The 22,766-nt window shown below is 40.6% G+C and overlaps 1 protein-coding gene across 2 annotated transcripts in view; it reads right to left on the bottom strand.

Annotated features, from left to right (window-relative positions):
* Stk32a (serine/threonine kinase 32A) overlaps nt 1–22,766 on the bottom strand; it is a 116,220-nt gene that overhangs the window by 29,321 nt on the left and 64,133 nt on the right. The window lies entirely within an intron of this gene.

The raw sequence follows: 22,766 nt of genomic DNA, 5'->3' as shown, positions 1-22,766 counted from the left end.
TATATCCTATTTCAGGTTGAAACATTGTGCTGGCATTGCATCTCATTACTATAGAATCTATGAGACAGTTAACATTAACTGTGGAGGTTAGAAAACTAAGGATTCAGCCATGGTCACACACCAATAAATAGAAGAATTGAGCTATGAACCTGGACTACTCTCATTCACAAAAACTTAATTGCTGTAGCATGAAAGTATTGGTCCACAGAGTTTTATGGAACATTTACATCGACATAAAGTAGCATGAGTAATATTAGTCATTGTCTTCCTGTGAAATCCCAGCTACACATGGTTTAATGCCTTTAATTGCTTAATTATTGCACTAGGGGTAGTAAAAGGGACCAATCATTATACGTTAGTGTTTAACATGATGACTAATTAATACACACTGCATTGTGCATTGTAAATTTGCTAAGATGGTCAATTTCTGACATCCTCAAAGCTAAAAGTGTAATTGCATAAGAAGGTAAAGATAATTTGCTTGATAGTAACACTCATTTCATTTTGTACATTTATTTAATTTGCATATTTATTTCAATTTCATTCCCATGTGTATATTTATCAAAGCCACTTATTGTGTACATTTAATATATATATGTATATACATATACATATATAGCTTTAAATTTTCTGTTTTTAGAAATAAAATATAAAACAAAAATGGCAGGAGGGGTAAGTAAAAACCAATAAAAGGTGTTTTGTAATAACAAATATGAAGACTGATGGCCAGCAGTGTGATCAATGTTCTCATGAAGTGATTACACTGGACAGTTCTCCCCAGTCAGTGACTAGCACTGTAATTTATAAGAACCTACAATTCTCTATGCTCAGACTTTCACTACCTTTCCCTAATGTGCCATTAAAATGCTTCAGCCTAGATTCACAAAAGCCATTAGGAAAGAAGTTCAGAAACTGTTTTGGGAACACATTATCAGCTTGGTCAAGTGGCTTTTATGTTGTCAGGATAATAAGTGACCTTAGCTTTTGACAAACTAAGGCTGGACATTTTTTCTTGTTAAAATTAATAAGCTTTAGAAAACTTACTCATAAACAGAAGTCAGGACATGCTATATCCAGCATTCAGGTGGCATGGCTTAACTTGTGAATCCTGAAATTTTCCCTATATGCCTTAGGCTGTTAAATTCTTTCTAGATCATAGAGGGATCACCTTTCTATTATTCCTGTGGCAGTAATTTCTATATTACAGGGTACAATTTACTAGAAAGATAGTGGAGCTGGACTTCAAATTGCAGGTTTCTGTGGATAAGCACTCTTGTAATATTGAAGACCTGCCTCCAAACCCTATCTTTGAAGAATTATCAAGTCCAAACTCACACATAGCCTAGAAGTCATGGCATTATCTAGTTCTCTGTTCCAGTCATGTGTACACATCTAGGATGCTCTAACGCATTCCTGCCAACTCTTGCCTGCTCATTCTGCATTTTTTGGTCTTTAGCCTGATTCAGACCCTCTCACCACCTCATTGAGATGTGGCATATTCACCCTGGGAATGAGAGATTTCACCTTCTGCAAAAAAAAGAAAAAAAAAAAAGCCCTTCAGTGACTTTCCAATGATAGACCATATGTTTGTATGTGGTTTTGACTCCCCTGTAATATGTACCACACTTATGTGCAACTCCCTATCATGCTTAGGCACAAGACCTCCTTGATACCTGAGGTGGTTTCTTGGATAGCACATAGAGTCACAGTCTATGATGGTCACTATGGAAGACTCAGGGAAATTCTAGCATCCAGGAAAGTAGATCCAACAGTATAGGCCTGGTGCTACTGCACAACACCAAGACTCTATGTAGAAGGAAGCTGGTAAACCAGGCACCAGACATTGTTTTCAGATTGTATCCAGTTGACATTAGTATTTTCCAGGAGAGCAAGAGGGCCAGGAAGGAAAAAGTTGGGTGCGTCAAGATCAATATCAATGTTTCTTTGCCTGTATTTATCAGGGTTTGTGGTAGAAATGAATCTCCACAAATTTCACGTTTTGTGAATTTACTATTAAGTCCCTGAGTATCTTAGTTGATCCTCTTTGGATTTTCACATCTTTTTTGACCACTAATTTCCCAGAACCTATCTTGAAACTTAGAAAAAATAGAGAAAAGCCAGAGAGATGAACAATTGATTGAACATTATCACCTTAATTTTATGTTTATTTTTTCTCTAGGTATTTACTCAGAGTAAGCCACTGTGCTCAGATAACAGGGAGAAAATGAAATCTTGTTCCCTCAGGGAGGATGAAAAAGAGATCCAAATGAACTGGACCAGAAAGGTATGAAATGGTATAGGGGCATGTTTATCACAACATCAAAGAAAGACTATGGGGAAATCTAATAAAAATGTGGAATTTTAAGCATTAAAATGAATTACATAAGCTTAGAATCTAGCTGCACAGTTTTTCAAACTATAATGAGGTAACTTCTAAGTCAGAACAGGGAAAATTGCAGTATGATAAAATGGTTTATTCGTGTATGAGAAGAAACTTGGAGAGTTATATTAAAATTCTGCCTAGATCAAGTTGAGTCTTCCAGTTCTGAATTTTAACTCTATTTGCTTTCTTCGGCAACACTTTGGTATCCTAAAGTAAATCAGAATAAGAAACCACTTTTCCTAAGATGATTGTTCCACTATAGCTGTCTGTAAGATGCTTTAACTTAGTAGTCAATAGACCTGAATACGTTTGAGGTTCCCTTCAGAAGCTTGGAGCACTGAGGACTCTCCGCCACTGTTCAAACTAAGCCATCAGAGTTTGTGTCTGTCCAGAATTACTGGAATCCTCTCAGCCATTCTGAAGAGCAGCCATATTGATAAGGCTCACAAAAAAACAAAAACAAAAACAAAAACAAAAACAAAAAAAACCAGCCAACAATGGCCACTGTGGAATGTGAAGGAACCTTACACGCTATTGAGAGAGAACTTATGTGAGTCTGGCCATGGTAGAGGTCAGCAGTGAGGTTTTTCAAAAGACTTGAGACTAAAATGACACAGATATGATCTCCTGAAGGAACCCACCTCAGCTAGCAATAGGAAGAAAATAATATGGAGTGTTCACTTCCAACTAAGTATCAGTGGGCCAGACAATGCTGTGTTGTGTCTCTTGCTTACTCTGAGATCTCCACATTTCGATCATTCCTCAAACCCCTCACACCCATGCCTCTTGCTGCCTCTCAGTAGGCGACCATAGCTTGTCAATTCACAAACACAAGGGAACCTTCTGGACCCACCTGTCTTTTGATTTACCATCATCTTCCCTTTGGCTTTGGCATACCAGCTCTTCTGTAGGACTTGGAGTCCTAGCTTCTTATCTTTTATGCTTTTCCCTGGGAAATGTCCTTGCACTGCATGCTGACTCCTCTGTCTATCCTACAGAAATATGCTTCTGCACAAGCCACCACCACCCCATTCTTTGATGACACTTCTGGATTGAATGGTGACAGGTGGAATTGGGAACAGCAGCTGCTACTTATGTCTCAGATCACTAACCAGACTTCCATCTCCTTGGGTCCTTGAAATTACTCTTGTCAGGTACATCGATTCCCCTCACTGTGCCAAATGCAATCATCACACAGTTGCCACATTACACTTCTTGGGGGCGTAACCACTCCTTCCTGCACAGCACACTTTGTTTTATGGCTTAGAAAAGCTCATAGTTTACTGGATTTCTTCTACCACAGAGTCCCTACATCAGTTTCCTTTGCTAGCACCTTCTCGGTCAGTTCTCTAAACATTGGGCTCTATACAAAACTACATCCCACTAAATGACTGCATTTAGTCTTATGATTTTAAATATTATTTACATGCCAAATGATAATGCACATGAAGCACATTTCTGGTCCTTACCCTGGAATTACGGATAAGTACATAAAATTGCTTGGCTAATGATATCATCTGTTTAGCATCCATGAAAAAATACAAAAATTCTTTGAACAGAACCTTCGCTATTTCTCCATATTCCTCACCCACACACCACCACAGTGATTCCAGAATTCCTTAGCCCTGAAAATGGCCCCACTGATCTCCCATTTCCAGTGAAAATCTTGAAGCAACTCTTAAACTTTCTTTTTGACCTACTAATATCCATTGCTTAGCAACTCTGATGAGTCTACCATTAGAACAGAATTGCTGGAAATAGCATGGGAATCTCCCAGAACATAAAGTATGAAAACATATGATACAGAAACTTCATCTCTTAGGTGTTTATCCCAAAGCTTTGAACAAGAATTTGCACAGGGATTTGTGTGCCCATGTCCACAGCAGTGTTATTACTCACAATAGCTAAAAGACAAAAGCAACCCAGGTATCTATTGATACATAAATAATAAACAAATTATAGCTTAGCCTTTCAATGGAGTACTGTTCTTTTAAAAACAATGGAATTCTTATAAATGCTACAGCATTATTGAATACATTAATGTCTAGAAGACATTATGTTGAGTGAAACAAGCCAGACACAGAAGGGCCATTTTTGCATGGTTCCAATTATATGGGACATGTATATCAGTCCAATGGATATAAATGGAGGACCTAGTATGGTTCCTGTAGGATCAGTAGACAGGGAATGGTGGTTTATCATTAAGGATACAGAGCTCCAGTTCAAGTCAATGGGAATGTTCTGAAGATGTTAGGTGGGTATGGTTTCAACATGTTCAAGTATTCTCTGTATTTGGTCACTGAAGATGATGAAGCTTCATGTCTTATATATTTTATACACCAGTAGATAAATTAGTTAACAGAATTAACAATGTGCTGCTGGAAAAGCATTTCTATGTTCAGCAGACAGTACAGTGCTATTTTTTTTCTTCCTCTCGGTTTTCTCCTGAAAATCTATTATCTTCTTAGCATCTGGCAAGGAGTATTGCACTCAATGTGCCTTCCCTGCCTGAGCTCCCTGGCTTCTACTCCACAAGGAGTAAGAATGACATCACTTATTGCTGCTTTGTACACACAGAGACACAGTCAAAGTCCATCACATGCCAGGTTTCTCCAGCTCCCTGGCCTCTTTATCCCCTCTTTCCAGACAGCTCTTTATGTTCACAGTCCTGATCCCTGCCCACTTCCATGGCTGGAGAGAATGGGGCATCCCCCCATCTCCATCCTAAACATATTATATTGTAAGTAAAACACCATTACCACCAGCCATTTCATTGTTGAGTTGATCATTACTTGTCTCTCTTCTACAAGGACGCAAGTTCTCTGAGAAAACACATTTTGTGTCATGTTTAATGCTGAAACAAACTGAGGCTCACAAAAGTGCCCAGAACATAGTAAAGTGTTTCAGTAGACACTCATCATAAAAAAAAAAATGTGTGTGAGTCCTGGTACTAAACTCTGTAACGCAAAACAGAAACCCAAAAGCTCCCAATAGGTCTTTGATGCCAGTTATCCTGCGTTCACTGTCTGCCAATGGCAAAGCTGACCGCTTTTAGTAACTGTATGAGCATGCAGGAGAGAGAGGAGAGCCTGAGGTCTGTGCAGTGAGAGGGTGTGAGGACTTTAGACAGAGGCTTTCAATTTGGTGAGTGATAAAGCACAAGTCTAGGGACATATTTATTTTATGGAATCTGTTGCATTTTGGTTTGACAAAACAGACAAGCAAACAAGCAAAAGCCGGGTCATACTGAGCCAGTGTCTCTACCTTCAAGGACTGTAAATAGCAGGGAGGAAACACAATGCTCCCCGTGGCAGGGTCCAAATGGAACTGATATATCTGCCCTTCTCACTTGAGTGACTTTACAAGACATTAGCAGAGTTTAATAGGCTAATTACATCCCTTCACTGCACCCACCCCGGAGTCAAGTTGCTCACCCTGCAATCCCACACAGGGTGTGTGAAAATGGGGAAAAAGAAACTCAATTGTACCCAAACTCAAATCAACTCCTCCAGCATCCCACAATGTCTGACTAGGCAACAGGTTTGGTTTGGTTTGGTTTGGATTGGTTTTTGTTTATGTTGTACATTACACCCTCCAGCTGGGGTTACCTCCAAGGTATTGAGATGTAACAATTTAATTGATACATCAATTATTTTAAGTGCTATGTCATATGTAATACACACTTGTGTATAATTTGTAAGACTTAGAGAGTGACACAAAGGCTAGTGGTCCCCAAATTAGACCTATATTAAAAGTGTAAGATAGGAGGATGAGATATGAACTTATAAAGACACTGTATGTTTGGAGGAAGTAGAGTACAAACTTTCCTGGAACACATTGTGTCCCAGACCAGATTCTCTCCTCTAAGATTTCCCTTAGTGAGCTTTACTTACAATCCCAGCTCTCTGCTTGCTTCTTGTACACTCTCAGACTTATAATGTAAGCTCTCTAAGATACCTGCCCCTTCCTTATCTGCACACATGGTCTAATAACCTCTGTAACAGAGCCGTGGTAAGGAATAAATGTAGAGCCCTGGTAAATACTAAAGTCTACATTGCATGGCAAGTGCCTGCACTTAATCTCAGTCTTACCAACTGTCTGCTGCATCTGCTCACCTCTGGTATCTCTTATCGTTTGCTCCAGGGAAGATGAGTTACAAAAACCATCAGCCAAAGATTGGATGAGGGAATTGTGGGCTCTCATTACCACAGCAAATATTCCCAATGTTCAGTAAACGTGTTGAACATATTTAATATCCCTTTTAGGTACAAGCGGCTATGTGAGGTTCACAATACTTTGTAAGTTTCATCCCAACATTCCAACAAACACATAATATGCTAAGAAAGCAGTATCTATTCACTGCGAGGATCCATGCAAGTGCCATTCTGCATGCCTTAAACAACTTGAGCTGTTCCCCCCCCCCCCCATCATGTCACCCATCCTCCAAAACCTTCCCTTTCACACTTGGCTTCTATAGACTGACTGTGTGATTCAGCAGACTATGCTGCTCAATTGTTCCTGACATACATACATACTCCCGTAACTTACATACTCCCGTAGCAAACAAAGCCTACATCATTAGCCACCTATCCCATCTGCTTCTCCAGCTCCCCACCGCCTAAGCTGTCCTCACCCAAGAAAGATATGTTTCTTCAGTAGAGTGGGAAGAGGGCAGGAGGGAGCAGATGTTGAAGGACCCTCTGTGGAAAACAGCTTAAACTTCAGTGGAGACTGTTTGGGAAATTAGCAGAAGCATTAAGTCAGGGAAAACAAGGAGAAGATCCTCTTCAGAGCCTCACATTTCCAGTGACAGTGAGAACCATGATGAAAGCTTAGGTTGTGACACAGCTGTCACGAAGGCTTGAGAGGGCCTGGCTCGCAGCTACATTTAAGTGCAGAGCAGGGCAGAGAGGCTAGCCTGATCTCCAAAGTCTTTGCGCCCTGATCTTTTGTGATTCACCCAGTCTTGCTCTACAGGATGCCCCCCACCCCCAACAGTTAGTTCTTGTTCCCGATTCATCCCCTAAATACATCAGCGAAGCAAAGATGGTCACCAATCACTAATCAATGAATATTCTCATGATCACACACTCTGTCAATGTCAGAAGAAGGGCTTAAATCATACACCACCTCCCCCAATGACTACCTTAGCTACGCTAAGATGGATGGCAGCTAAGCTCCCTCAAGATCAACTGAAGTGGTAGTTTCTGTCTGTGTTAATGAGGAAGGCTTCCATGGATAAAGAGAATGAGGGTCAGGATTAATTAGCAGTCTCTGACATGAACACAGAAGGGATGCTTGGGAACAGTCACCAAAGCGTTCTGGAGCTGTCCTACCTTCCAAGCAATGACACTGCTTCCAGCTGTTGCCCTTACTGTCTCTGCCAGGGCAGCTGTGTAACAAACATCTGATCAACACATATATTGCATACTTCACAACAGCTCTGTGCTATAGGCACCACCCCATTTAGACAGATGAAAAGTGAGTAGCTCAGAGAATGACATTGCTTATCCAAGATTACCAGAAGAGACTGGACAGAGCTAGAACCACAGTCTGAAGCAACTCTGACTTACGTTTGGATCTCATTCCTTACTTCCCCTGAGGTAAGAGAGGGTTGGGGCGCCACCCAAGTTAGCCTACAGGAAGGATAATTGTTATCGTATTTTCCTACTGTACACTCGTACGCCATACACATATTACTCTTTATGACGCATTGCTGAAGACCAGATTGTGAGTTCAGATTAAGGTTATGTTGATCTTGAAAGGGTAGAGCCTAGTGAAAAACTAGCTATGCTTTGCTTCATTTTCCCATGTCACCGTGTGATTTCTCCCACTCTGTCCATTCCTGCCTTTGTGATGACATCTGCTATGAGATACCTGACCTGGCCACAGGAGCCCAACTGTGCTGATGTTTGCACTTCCACTCCTTACAAGTACAAAATAAATAAGACCCATTTCTTTATGAGTACCCAACTACAAATATTTTGTGATAGCAATGAAAAATAGACCAATGTATACATCTGGGTCTATTTTATTTTTTTGGTAAACGTTTTCACTTTCTTACTGTAGAGAAAAATCTGTTCTCTGTGAAGATGAGAGACGCTCATCCTGATGGCACAGGCTCCCAGCAGTGGGGAGCACAGACACCCCAGCTTGAGATGTATGTCAGTACACAGTGATACCAATAATGAGACTTTTAATAATTACAATCTCTGAAAATAATATTTGCCAAGGAAAGAGTCTCCAGTAGGGCTTAGCATAGGTCAACACCCACTTGTTACCATTAGCACCTTCAATTCAGATCCACTCTGGTGGAAACACATGAATGTCAGCCAACAGACCATCAGGAACCTGGCCAACTCTCATAGCCATCGAGACCGCACTGGACTTTCAACTCCATAGGGTCAAAGTAAAGAAATGCCCAGCCTGAGGGAAAGGAATGTGCCTAGAAGTAAGAGGGAATCAAAGGAACCAAAGCCTATTGACAATAGAGAGACCAGTATGAAACAATCGGGCGCTGGAGAAGAGCATTCAGTTAGAAAGAAAAAGTAATTTGCTGTACTGCAAACTCCAGAAGCAAAGGCACCCTCTCCAACAGAAGGAAGAATAAACTTGTCGTTTGAAAATGAAGCAAATTAACTCTCCAGATGCCAAGAGAATTAAGAAGAAGACAAAGCTAGAAAAACCATCTGTCTTTCCAGAGCAGACTGACTCCACCAGCCCTGGGACGGCAGGATTTGTATGTCAAGCACATGCCTTGTTTGGGAAACAAGTCACAGAATATAGCCAGCTGCTCCATGCCCTGAGCTGTTTTGTTTTCCTGTCCTATAAAGCATACAAGGTTATAATGAAATGTCTGTATCAATTATGTATCATTTGCCTGAAAATCATGCTAAGTGTCTTATGCATATTATTTCAATTACTTCTTCCCCTGTTCCACCAGATACCTGGTGGTAAACATCATTCTCATTTTGACCTGTAAAGACAGTGATATTGAATTCAGGAGTGACTGGGAATGCTCTAGGTCCCATGGCTATTGAAGGGTGGAGTAGAAGCAGGGTTAGAACACTGGCTATGGAAACCCAGACTACAGTCTTGAGTGGATGCAATGTTAGAACTGCAGACAGGTAAATAACATGGTCACACAAGGAGAGAACCAGACATCAGAACACCACTGGGGTGGTGGATAGAAGTGCTTGTAGGACAGTGAGCATCAGAGGCCAAGGACAGCTGCCTGGGCAGATGCTGCAAGAAGGAGAAATGCACCGATGTGAATTGCTTAAACAGGCAAAACTGCAGTTTAGACTGGCTGGTCAGGTCCTGCGTTAATAGATGCCTTGGTTTGTTTGCTTGTTGTTTCTTTGGGTTATTTTTTTTGGGTGGTTTTGATGCAACTGACAATATGCTTACCTCTCTGGCTTATGCAGGGAGTGTGAGGATGCACACAGCAGCTTCCATGGCTGTCAGCTGGGTTGTGCTCTATGCAATGAGCTGGGTTTTGTGTTCTGCGTTCGATCACTGACCTGGAAGGCTGCTCTCTGACCGTAGCAGAGCAGGGAAAACAGCCCTGCAACCACGTCAGCATGCCTGAGCGTGACAGAAAGGCACCAGGCAAACCGCAAAGCTGCCGGGCTGGGGAATGGCGGCTGTGTCTTTACCTGGACCTCTCTTTTCTCCCACTTAGATAAAAAAAAAACTCAGTCCATGCACTCACTATTTTCTGGCAAGACCCGATTCTAAGGAATGCGATGCTTACTCAGAACTCATGAAAGCTCCCGAATAGCCCCTCGCACTTTCTGAGGTTCCCGGTCCCCAGCATCTGCAGTTTTTCCTTTTGGAACAAAATACCAACAAACATAATGGCTTTGAGACTACAGATGTGCTTGATGTGTCCTGCTGATCGGAGTGGGTAAGAGAACCTGTGAGCAACAGTCAGGAAGGAGTGGTGTGTCTGGGCTTTTGTGCTGACCCCACACTGTCTATAAAAATATAACTCCCAAGTCTGGCTTGCAACTCTGTTCCAGTAGCAATTTGATTTGCTGCTTTTTGATCTCAGGATGTTTGCTCCAGCATTAGACATCACTTATAGCTCCAGGACAGAAAGAAGGTGAATCCAGCAGCACTAACTGGCTTTCTCCTCTTTTATTAGGGACACCTAATAAGTGGAAATGTTAGGAACATAATCATTGTGACTGACCAAGACCAACTATCGAACACTCACCTGGTTCCTTGCTACCAAACTGGAATCATCTTACCAAGGAAGAAGTGAAGTGTTTCTATATAGCCAGGCAGTTTGGAATGCCACTGATGACAAATGGCCTGAGGATTAACACAACAGCAGCCTGGTTATAGATGATTCTACAAAATTAATAACTCTCCCCTTGTCTGTTTCCTCATCGGCCATACAGGGATGATTACAGAGCTATTGACCTCAGAAGGTCTCTGTGATGATGAAAACCAGATATTAGTTCTAGTAAGTCTTTACAAAACAGCCTGGTATACAGTAACCACTGAATGATCTGTGGAGAGTTCTAAAAAGATTAAGTTGTATAAAATGACAGTCTAATAGATTTTAAGTGAATAGGTATATAAGAGTCTTATCTAAGTATGTGAATTTGCAAATATTTAATGACTAGAGTCACATGCCTATGAAGTTCATTGAATGGAGGCACCAGTTGTGGGGGAAGCACAGATCTATAACTCTGATAGACCTCCTCTGGGACAGGAGTTGGCCCTAAATTGATGCATCTAGGAGTGTCAGGCAAGCATGTTGTAGCATTTTTATAACTAGTGTGAGGAAACGGACAAAGAAAAATCCACTCTAAATGTTCTTGACTGATGGCAGTAGGTGATCTTAGACAGAGTTCCTTGAGAATGACATCAAATCTGTGTTGTAACTACCCTGTAATGTTTTCCTTTAAGTGATAAAAGTTGCCAGGACCTGTCTCTTGGCTCCCAGCTGCCCTGAGTGAGGGACGGTCAACCATGGCACCCCTTGTATGACTATCAGCAAGCATATGATCATGGCAGCTTGGCTGCTCTGGATGCTCCCTGGAGCTTCTGAGCAAATTCCACTCCAGCTGTAAGGAACTGTGAACATCCACACTGCCCATCACACACGCGCGCACACGCACAAACTCCTAGAAATGAAATGAATCTGTGCTTTATTCAGAGAGCTGCAATCTGGGAGTCAGAATGAAATCTGCCTTCTCCCGATCTTTCTCTCATTAGCATTTTCATACAGAACCAGAACAAAGGCAGCAAATCAATTCGAAATCACTCCTGCCCAGGTGGGGCTTGTCTCTGAAACTGCCTCCACTCTGACTTGTAAGAGGAGGTGGACATACACCAAGCCCCTCTTTTTCGCACTCATCCTGAGCCATCTGGATGGCATCTAGTTTTAAGGTTAACTCAGAAAACAGATCATTGGCCATATCAATGCACCAATTCTGTTTTTCTTCACAGTAAAGCACAAATGTGTTGATTACAGAGTGACCCACCACCACCAAACAGCAGCAGATACACTGATGGCCACTCTTTCCTCCGGTCACAACTGCCTCAGACAGCTGGCTGTAGCTCTGAGCAATGTCACTCAGTGACCTCTAGATGAACCTGCTTCCAATCATTCCCAATGGTCCTTCCAATCTTATTATTTCCACCCAGGCTATGTAGGGAGCACCTCCCAGACCAACTCAGCACAAAGCCTCTGATTGATGAACTGTTGACGATGTTACAGAACTACGATCTGTGCTCATCTGCCCCTCCCCTGTTCTGACTACATACGCATCCTATGTCAGCCTTCCTGAGTCAGACAGGAAAGCTTGCTGACACATTGATGGCTTCCTTGTTCTCTGACACTAGGCCCCAATATCACCTCTCTAGAGTGATCATTTTTATTCTTTTATTTTGACTTTTTTTTTATGATCTTTATATGGATTAACATGGGCTGAACTGGTTACACTAAGGCTTCCAGTCCCTATGTAATAGCAACAGCTATAAGGCAGCTTGGGAATGACTTATGGGATCATAGGCCCTGGAAACTGCTAGGGCAGAAAGCTTTCAGAACATTCGGCAGTTAAGAGACAGCTGAGGAATTTTAGAGAGGTGCCAGATGCACAGACTTTAGGGACTAAAAAGGCCATTGACAATGGAGCCTGTCGGGGTGAGAGGCTATGAGGAGCTGGACAGAAGAACTGCAGATCCAGCCTCTAGAAGAGTCCCAGATGCACCAAAGTCTAAGAGCTTAGGTCCCGACACTGACAGCTTGAAAGCTATCATGGTATTGTCTGTTACAGGGCCACTATAAGTCAATGCACAGAGCAAGAAGCCTCTACTTGGGTACCTACAGCCACTTGCTGGCTTGGAAAGCAGAGGTACCTAAGCCTTTATTTCTGAAGGCACAGAGCCATAAGCTTCAGGTTTTAAAAGCACAATAGACTTTTGAGTTGTGTATCTGGAGCTATAAGTGTCTGACACTAAAAGCTGTAGCTGCAGGCCTGTGCTTCTCAAGATTTGAGTCTCCGAGATGAAAAGCCATTCTGTAAGCCTCAGGTTCTGAAAAGGGCTGGGCTTCCAACTCTAGCAGAAGCTGCCCTTTGCTTTCTCGTCATTTCCAGCTGACTGGAGTAAAAGTACATTCATGCATTTGGGTCAGGATGCTGAAGCACTATATGCAGACTAAGCCCAAGCCTTATACAAGCTTTACAATATTACATAGTATTTGAATATATGCATATATATATTTTATAAAAATTTTATATATGTGTAACAATATAACAGGCTTTACCTCACCAACATATATTTTACTAATTCACTCAGGCAATTTACAATTAAATACACAGATATATTGATACATAGAGTCACATAATGGCAGTAGTCTCAGTAACAAATAGTTAAATCTAGACCCAAGGGTTTACAGTTTCACTTCAGGTAGAACTTAGGAATATGGGTGTTGTAGTCAGATTATGCAGGTTCATATCTCAAATTTACAATGTTCTAGTTCTGGGACTGTGGGTGAATGTGATCACTTTGCTAATAATATGCATTCTTAATAATAATATGCATCTTTTAATAGTTTCCAGTTGGCTATTTAAACAGACACAACCCCATGTCCTTTGAGGGTACCTGCTCTATGCTGATTCTAGGCATAAACTAAAAAATGTCTTGCCCCATAATTCCAGTGGCTGGATCAGTGGATTCCATCAGTGGATGGATTGATGATCCAAATTTGAGCCAAGCGTGGGAGGGAGGGTGATGAAAGGCTACAAAAGAAGCCCCGTTGATGTCCCGGGGGAAGCTTTTAGAAGGAGTATGATTCCTTGAATTCACAAGAATTAGCATAGTGCGTAAGAGCATCCTTAGCTTTACACTGAGGGGTAAGCTCGGGATGGAAAGTTCACAGAAATAGCAGATAAGAGACTGAAAGAAGCTGGTCGGTCAATACTGCTGGTGCTTTGTTGTATAAGTAACCTACAGATAGGTTTGCATCTGTATTTTCTCATTTTATAGGATAATTAATTTATTTTATTACTTAAAGCATTGTGAGTTTAGGGTTTCTATTACTTGATCCCGAGGCTCATGTAAGTAATAGAATTCTTAGACTCTACTCTCTATGTAGAATGAAAGACCATGGTCTCTACTTCATAAAGCTGCGATGATTTAATTCAATGACGCAAGTAAATTGCTTACTACAGAACCCGGCATGAAGTAAGTGTTCATTTAAATTTTGTTTAAAAAAAATGAACAAATAATTAGACCAGCATAGGAAGAGCTAGGGCATGAGACACTGAAGATAAACAGAGAATGTAGAAATGAACAAGTGTTTTCAATGTTCATTCAACTATTTTGACATCATAATAGTGATAGGTTTAAATTGTTGCACCTGGCAACTAAGGCTAACCTCTTTTATTTACTGAGTCTAAACCAGTCAGTAGAGGCACACATCTTTAATGCTAGCACTCAGAAGGCTGAGGCAGGCAGATCTTTGAGTTTGAGGCCATCCTGGTCTACGGAGCTAGTTACGGGACATTCAGGGCTACATGAGGAAACCCTGGTTTGAAAAACTAAAACTTAAGCCTATATTATCCTCCAGAATGCTTATATAGTGTCCATGACAATGTTTGGTGGTACACCGTCATGCTCATTTTTTACAAGCTGCTTATGACTTCTGTCAGGCCATGTGACAGAAGTGATGTGTTATGGAAATGCTAAGGTCCTTAAAGTATAATGCATTTGCTAGTTGGACTCTGTAGAAAGTGTGTCTGCCTTGTGTCTTCAGCGTGAGAAGATGAGCTGGTCAGCCCATGGATTCTTCTTCCCTATGTGAGAGAAGCCAGTGCAGACCTTTCTAATCAATCCCATCCTTACTTACTGACCACACACTGCAAGAAGGAAGAACAAGTTCAATTGCATGCCCATTCCTGCTTGCTTCCCGAAGCACAAACAGGATGTCTGGCTATGTCAGCATGCTTGTTTGAATGTGGTCATGCTCTAGCATCTGCTCACACTGCTCCTAACTCCACATCCCCTCTGTTCTGTACTAACGCCCCTCCGACCTGTCCGTCTATCTATCCCTGCCACCAACGCTGCCACCTTGTTCAGGTCACCTGTGAGCACAGTGTTGAAGCAGCCCGTACCTTCCAGAGGGGTGACTGTTCAAATCTTTATTTGCTATAAACATGACTCTTTAAGTGTTATCTCTTTAGCTGTCTTATGTAAGAAGACCAAAGAAGAGAGAGAGGGAAGAAGCTTCCTCCACTCCCAAAATTCTACTTAGAGACCCATGCCTGACATGTTCATAAGTAAGCAATATTATTTAGCATGAAATGACTACACCTAAAGCGGCAAAACTTGTGCTTCACATTGCATAAGGTAAAGTTTTATTTAATGCAGCTTACAGATGACATATTATTGAAACTCTTAATAGTGCAGCTCAGCACAGTTAAGTGCTAACCTGTAAAGAAGCTCTTCTTTGCCCTACCCAGGTAGGTGGGACATTCTAAAGGGCCTTTGCAGCTGTGTGACGCACACCAAGAGGGCAGGTTCTCCTGTTTTCACAGTGTGTAACTCATGCTCATCCATTATTTGATAGCATGGGAACAGGTGCTGAGCCGAGCACAGCAACATAATACCTTCATTACTGCACTGTGTTTTGTTCCTAGAGCTCAAGTAGCCCTTCTGCTACAGCAGTTAGGGAAAGGGAACATTGGCAAGGCCTCCTGATCTCTTTAAGATAAGATTTAATAAGACAAAAAGGAGGGGCCTTTTCTCAAGCACTCCACAGAAGATGTTAGCCTGAAACCCAAATCTAATATTTCAATGCAATAAACAACAGATGTTGTCAATATACTGAAAGCAAGACAGGCAGACCTCAAGCAGAACACACATCCTGGGAGTAATAACTAATAATGTCATCTACAATTACTTTTAGGCATATAATTTTCTCCGACTGAACATATGCTATAGTAAATGAAGGGGGAAAAAACCTATAACCTCCTTTACAAATACATGAAAGTCAAAAGAGACATCCTCAACCTGAGAAACCATATAGAAATGCTGTAGATAATGGGCATAGATCACCAAATTTAAAAGAGAATAGCAGGCCCAGAACCTCTCCTGAGCAGCCCAGTAGAGCAGGCGCTAGTGATAGAGGGTTAGTTGAGCTGGCTATGGAAATGAGAATAAGAGAGCCGACTCTGCCCTTGTTGGCTGCTGCATTGAATGAGCTAGGCAAGGCAGTGCTCGAGAGCTTGCCCTGTTAGTGTTGTAGGTAAGCTGGTGGACTGACCAACTCAATTACCTCCCAGGTCCAGATCCCAGGCTTTGAGTTGGCCCACATCAACATCTACCCTATCTATGATCTACTGGAGTGCATGAAAGGACTAATCCCCCAGATCCAAAGCAGCAAGATCTCCATGACATAGGGCAACAACAGGATATCTGAAAGGATATCCCTATAAGGATCCCCATGAGAATCCAGATAGATAGTGTAGCAGAAGCCAGAGGCCCTGAAACAGAGCAATGCCTCCTTGCAATGAGTATTTGCAAATGAAGATGTATGAAGAAAAGGGTATACTGTGTAACACACTGTGACACACTATAGCTTCCATGGCAAGATTTTTATTATTATTATTATTCTATCTTATTCTATTTTCTTTTGTGGAGGTTGCAAGGGTGGATGGAGTGCAAATACAAAGGAACAGGGAAATGAGTGGGACTGAGGTGCACCATGTAAATTTCACAAAGATTCATTAAAAATTAATGGAAAAAAGGGGGGGAAATGTGTGGAGGTTTGAATAGCTTTGTTCCCCATAGACTCGTGTGTTTGGATGCTTGGACCACAGGGAAAGGCACTATTAGGAGGCATGGCCTTGTTGGAGTAAGTGTGGCTTTGTTAGAGAAAGTGTGTCACTGTGTTGGTGGGCTTTGAGATCTCCTATTCTAGGGCTCTGCCCAGTGAGAAATAGTCCCCTGGCTGTCTGCAAAAGAGAGTCACCTTCTGCTGCCTGAGAATCAAGATGTAGAACTCTCAGCTATTCCAGCACCATGTCCACCATGATTCCTGCCATGATGACAATGGACTGAACCTCTGAAACTGTAAGCCAGCTCCAATGAAATGGTTTCTTTCCTAAAGGTTGCCTTGGTCATGGTGTTTCTACACAGTAATAAAACCATAACTAAGACAGTGCACTCTTTAATGAGAAGGGATAAAAAAGAAAGAAAACCAGAAGAGGCCAGAAGGAGCCAACCACTAAGCAATACTCCTCCATGGGCTCTGCTTTAGTGCCTGTCTCTAGGTTCTTGCCTTGGTTTTCTGTCCTAACTTTTATGACCTGAATGTTGCTAGATGAAATAAACCTCATCCTCCATTATTTTTTTGGTCATGGAGTTTATTACAACAATGGAAATCAAACCAGGACAGGAGGAATACAAAGTAACAAACAATACATATCAACCAAAATTGTCCTGCAATTGGCTAAGTAACACTACACGGCTCATGGAACTTTGAGCATGTATGTCAGTCACTTTCATAGGGATGAAACTAAGAAAGTCTCTGTTTAAAACAGGAATATTTTGGTAGTTTAGTTTTGTTTGTTTGTTTCAATACTGGGGTTAAATACAGCTTCTCATGAGTAGAGCAAGATCTCTACCACTCTTGGCTCAGTCAGGACTCTTAGTTATCAGATAATCTTGCATTTGACCTTAGTCTCCAAACACTAGCTGTACATGGCCAAATCACTTAACATAGCCATAGTGTTGTTGAGTGTCAAATGGGGCACTGTGTACAGCATGATTAGTACCATGCGGCAAGGTCTTGTTATGCGTATAATAAATAACATTTTTTAAGTCAATTAAGCAATGAAATATGTACTTTGAGGTATAAATTAATTGGACAAAAATGGCTGGTGAGATAAAAGAAGTAAGTACATTCGGGAATGATAAAAACATCTCACCAGGTGATTCATTCCTAAAGGCTTCAAAGCTGAGCTGTCCCTGGGTTAACACATTCATTCACTGAACTCATCAGTCACTTGAAAGATTAGTATCAAAAATATCTCATTTTTGCCAATGAATTATCACAGTAAGAACATAAACAATGACTGCTAAGATACTACAGTGTGTGTTAATTAGATGCAAAGGTGACCTCGAGCCTAGATCTCTGCTGCAATACACTAGAGACCTTCACTAAAAACAAGTATGGTTTTGGTTCACAAATGGATTACAAACAAGAGCTTGTCTGGTAAATGTGCTAAGAGCTGCTTGGTACATTTCAGGGCCACATGCTCTTCAGGAAGTTCATTTCAGTCACATGGACTTCTGGGAGGGGAAGGGATGTGTGGTAGAGAGCAGAGAGATGACATATTCTCACTTAAAACCATCCTGCTGAGGCAAAGAGGAAGCCATCTCTGAGTCTTAGGGAGGAGGGAATCACTTCTGACCCCCAGTCAACCACAGGGCTATGCTTAAGGTTACAAAGGAAACTGTTATTGATATGAGGCATAGTATATTTCTTCAGGAGAAAAGTGGCAAGTAAACATTATGGGGATGCCTCCCCCCCCCCCCAGCCATGGATTACCACCTCTTGTTTATGTCCTTGAGTAACTCACAGTCTCTTGCTGTAAACAAGTCCTATCATTTGCTTCTTATAATGTTTGTATTGGGTTACTGAGATTATTGGGGTTATGTTATAGAGTATTAGATATTGTTATTTGAATGCCATCCTGCTAGTCAGCTCACTCTAGAGCAGTGGTTCTCAGCTTGTGGATGACAACTTCTTTGGTGGTTGAATGACCCTTTCACAGAGATCACCTGAGACCACAGGAAGACACACAGATATTTATATTACGATTCTTTTTTTGTTTTTTGTTTTTTGGGTTTTTTGTTTGTTTGTTTGTTTATTTTTTTGAGACAGGGTTTCTCTGTAGAGCCCTGGCTGTCCTGGAACTCACTCTGTAGAGCAGGCTGGCCTCAAACTCAGAAATTTGCCTACCTCTGGCTCCCAAGTGCTGGGATTAAAGGTGTGTATCACCATCACCAGCTTTATAAATACAATTCTTAACAGTAACAAAATTACAATTCTGAAGCAGCAACAAAAATACTTTTATGGTTGGGGGCCATCACAACATGAGGAACTCTATTAAAGGGTCTCAGAATTGGGAAGATTGAGAACCACTGGTCTAGGGTTTTGGTGCTCTGCTCTTGTTAAATTTGACAAAGTAAGCTGTCACAGATCTTGCAACCTCAAGGGGGAATGAATTCTCCTACTTTCCTGTCTGAAGTTGCCTGACCTAGTCTTCAAATTCTGGCCAATGAGATGGAGGCTTTGGAGAAATTTCAGCGGTGTTATACCCACATTTCAAGCTAATGGGGTCTCATAGATGTGGGTTAAATAAATGGTTCATTTCTAACCAATGTGTAACACAGCATCTCTTCCTCCGAAGCCAAACAATAGGAATTGTGGAGAAAATTAAGATTTGCATCAGACATCACCATCCATTGTAAGTTTACCTTTTATAAGCACCCAAGAGAGAGAGCATACACTCTTCTCATTCTTATGTTTACACTAAATTATCCAGTGACCATCTACCTTAATTACTGTGCTGAGTGTTGGTGAGTATATATGGGTAAAACATTCTTTACCCATAAGGGGATTACCTTTAGGATTGAGCGAAAGCATTCTATGGATAACATCGTGGCTCCAAATGCACCATTAGAAGCATAGCCATGACCACAGGGAAAACGTAACTGAGTGTGCGTGATGGTGGCCATTTGTGTGTGCCTAGGCCATGAGAGATTCACAACAGCTATAGTCTTTTAATGTATGCCCCCGAATTTAAAAGTCTTTCTTATTTGTGTTGATGTGACCTCTGGACCATTTTTTTTTCTCTTAGTGATCAACTATTATCAATGGTACAACAGAGAGTTTATCTTGTTCACTACTGGAACCCCAGCTCTGCATCATTGTCATACACTTTAAATGAATATTTACATAAATATATAGGCTAGAATCATTATTCCTAAGGGGTGTGTGTGTGTGTGTGTGTGTGTGTGTGTGTGTGTGTGTGTGTGTGTTTGACGTTGTCAAGTGATGGTCTTTGGGGCAGGATGACAGGTGCTCCTTGAAACTTGCTACACTAGGCCGATGAGTTAATAAATAAGGATTAATTCTTTATTTTTTAATGTAGCAATATATAGAAAGAATACCTTTATTAGGTTTGTCTATCATCATTCTTACTTTCTAATGGAAGTATGTATTTTAAGGTTTTATTTTCATTGTATCAAGAACCAATAAATTAAAAAAAAAGAACCAATAAATTTGTGGCAGAATTAACCTATGCATAGTAAAATATATAAAATACACATATCTTTGCCTCATAATAAATAAACCAGTAGCATGATACAGAATAGTTCAAAAGTTGGAAAATTTGTATAAATAAGACAACTCATTATACATCAGGAATACTTTGTCCTCACGGGCTTATAGTACATAAATTATCCCACCCAAGTTCATACATTATCTTTTCTATTTGAACAGACTTTGAAAGTGGATAGCAGGGGAAAAAACCTCATATAAACTCTTAAAATGTATTATTATTATATATTCAAGTTGTAGATATTTCTCTTTGTAAAGAAGGGTCCGCATGTTTCATATTTACTGTAACAATCTAAAGACAACATTGAAAGGTGTCTATGTAATAGCACCATGTGTACACTGTACTAGTAATATATCTATAAACTATACATAATCTCATCAACACAAGGCAAAAAGATGTGCAGGAAGACTCTCGAGTTTCCACATTACCTTGTCTATTTAAGTAAATTTAAAGTGGAGACAGACAACTTGAGCTCTTTTATAAACTAGAAGTAATTCAAGTGCTTTCTTTTTCCTCTGCTGGGTTGTGTTGTTTTGATTTTAAATTGGGAATTTCAGATGCTGTGTCCAAACTTGTTGGGTAATGCGTTATGTTTTTGCCCATAAGTTCTTTGGGATGCCAACATGCACAGTGAAGTCTGAAGAAGTGTTAGGATTCAATCCTATCCATTTTTAAAGCATTTAAACAAATAGGCCAACTCTTCTTTTATACTATTGTATCAACGTTTTACAAAAAAAAAAATCTTTATTTTTAATGCATTTTCTTTCATCTTTGTCATGAGAACTGAATTTTCTTCCATTTGCAATGGCAGTGTGAAGTATATGGCTTATATTACAAGAAGAGAAATTACTATACATGTTAAAAAATTTTAAAGTCCTATAGTTAACCACCAAACACTGATTAATGTGTGACCCTTGCTAGAGCTGTCAAGCCAGGATACAAAGGGTCAAGGACCTAGGCCACTATCTCTTAGTTAGTCTATGTGCAGTTGGTACAACACATCTCCCAAGCAAACTGTAGCCCATCGGAAACACCACACCTTATACTCAGGATACTCTGACCCTGGAGACAACCCCTTCCTGTGGTTCTAGAAACTTGCTTTGTGTGCTGTGAGTGGTTGATGTAGTCTTGTCATTGTCTATAACTTGTCTGTGATTATTTTTATTTGTACAGTTTTTAATTAATTTATTTTTAGAGATCCTTTTCTTTTTCTGGAAGAGTTCAAAGCTCACCAAAGAAATATATTATACATGTTGGCAAAGGACTGTCATTTATGATCCATGGTTTATCAAGAGGAAGGAAAAGGAAAGAAACTGGGAAAGTATAAAATATATCTTCAATCTTAAGGATTAAATCTTATCTGCATCTTGCTTCAAAATTAATCTGGCTGCCTTTATTGGTCCCTCTGCCCCTCTCACCGTAACAAAGTAGACAAGGGTAGTAAATGAAAACACAATATCCCATGTTCTTCTTGATAATGGATACTCTTTTATTATTCCCTGTTCAATAGTTCCACTATCAATGGGAGATAAAATTTTGTAATTGTTTCTGTTGTACTCTGATTATTTACATGAATTGCCTAATAGGGTTTTATCTCATTCCTATAGGGATTTGGAAAGCAGTGAGTTATGACTTCATTACAAGAGGTTATTTTTTACCTAGATGAAGAATATAATCAAACATCTACTGTAATATAAGATGACTTACTATTAACTGTCTTAAACAGTTCGTCTCTGTAGCCACAATCCATAATTGAGTCTTCTTCCACATCTGACAGGAGAATGAGGACCAATTCCTTTTTAGACTACAGTAATTAGTTTCCATCCGATTATTCACTGGAGAGACTGTGGCATTCTAATCAAGCTCTGCTCTCCTTGTGGGAATTATAATGAATTTGGGCTTTCTTATTTTTTAATAGAAGCAAACAATCACTTCGTCTATAATTTAAAGTCTTCCCTTCCTGGTTTAATGTAAATAAGGGAGTATTAAGATAGGGTCTGACACACTTTGAAAACTAAAGCTAGTTTGTTTTCAATCTGAGAGCACAGGAAAATGTGTGAATTTCTTGACTAATAAAAATTTGCTTAATTATAGAAATCAAAATTAAAGTCATTGTGCAACTCTGTGTCATGATCAACTGTTTGGAAGTAAGCTCCTTGAAAATGATAAAAAAAAAATGAGCCCAACATTTTGCATATAAAAAAGTTTAAAAATTCAAGTCTATGGATAGAAAACTTCTACCAATAAAATCATACAGAGCCCCTTTTTATATCTGACATGGAGTTTGTAGCAGAAACAGGGCATGCAGTGTTTTAGATCTATAAGATGCACGTTGCTGGCAGGGATTTCAGTGTAAGAAAACAATTAAAGCAGAGCCCATTCTGTATTTCCTCACGGAGCAGATAGCAGATTCTCCCTCTCTCCCTCTCTCCCTCTTTCCCTCCCTCCCTCTCCTTCCCTCTCTCCCTCTCCCTCTTCCTCTCCCTCTCCCTCCCCCTCCCCCTCCCCCT

Source organism: Mastomys coucha, unplaced genomic scaffold, assembly GCF_008632895.1.
Source record: "Mastomys coucha isolate ucsf_1 unplaced genomic scaffold, UCSF_Mcou_1 pScaffold13, whole genome shotgun sequence".
Classification (NCBI taxonomy): Eukaryota; Metazoa; Chordata; class Mammalia; order Rodentia; family Muridae; genus Mastomys; species Mastomys coucha.
Note: the sequence above shows the minus strand (reverse complement) of the source record. Positions and strands in the feature narration are given on the sequence as shown.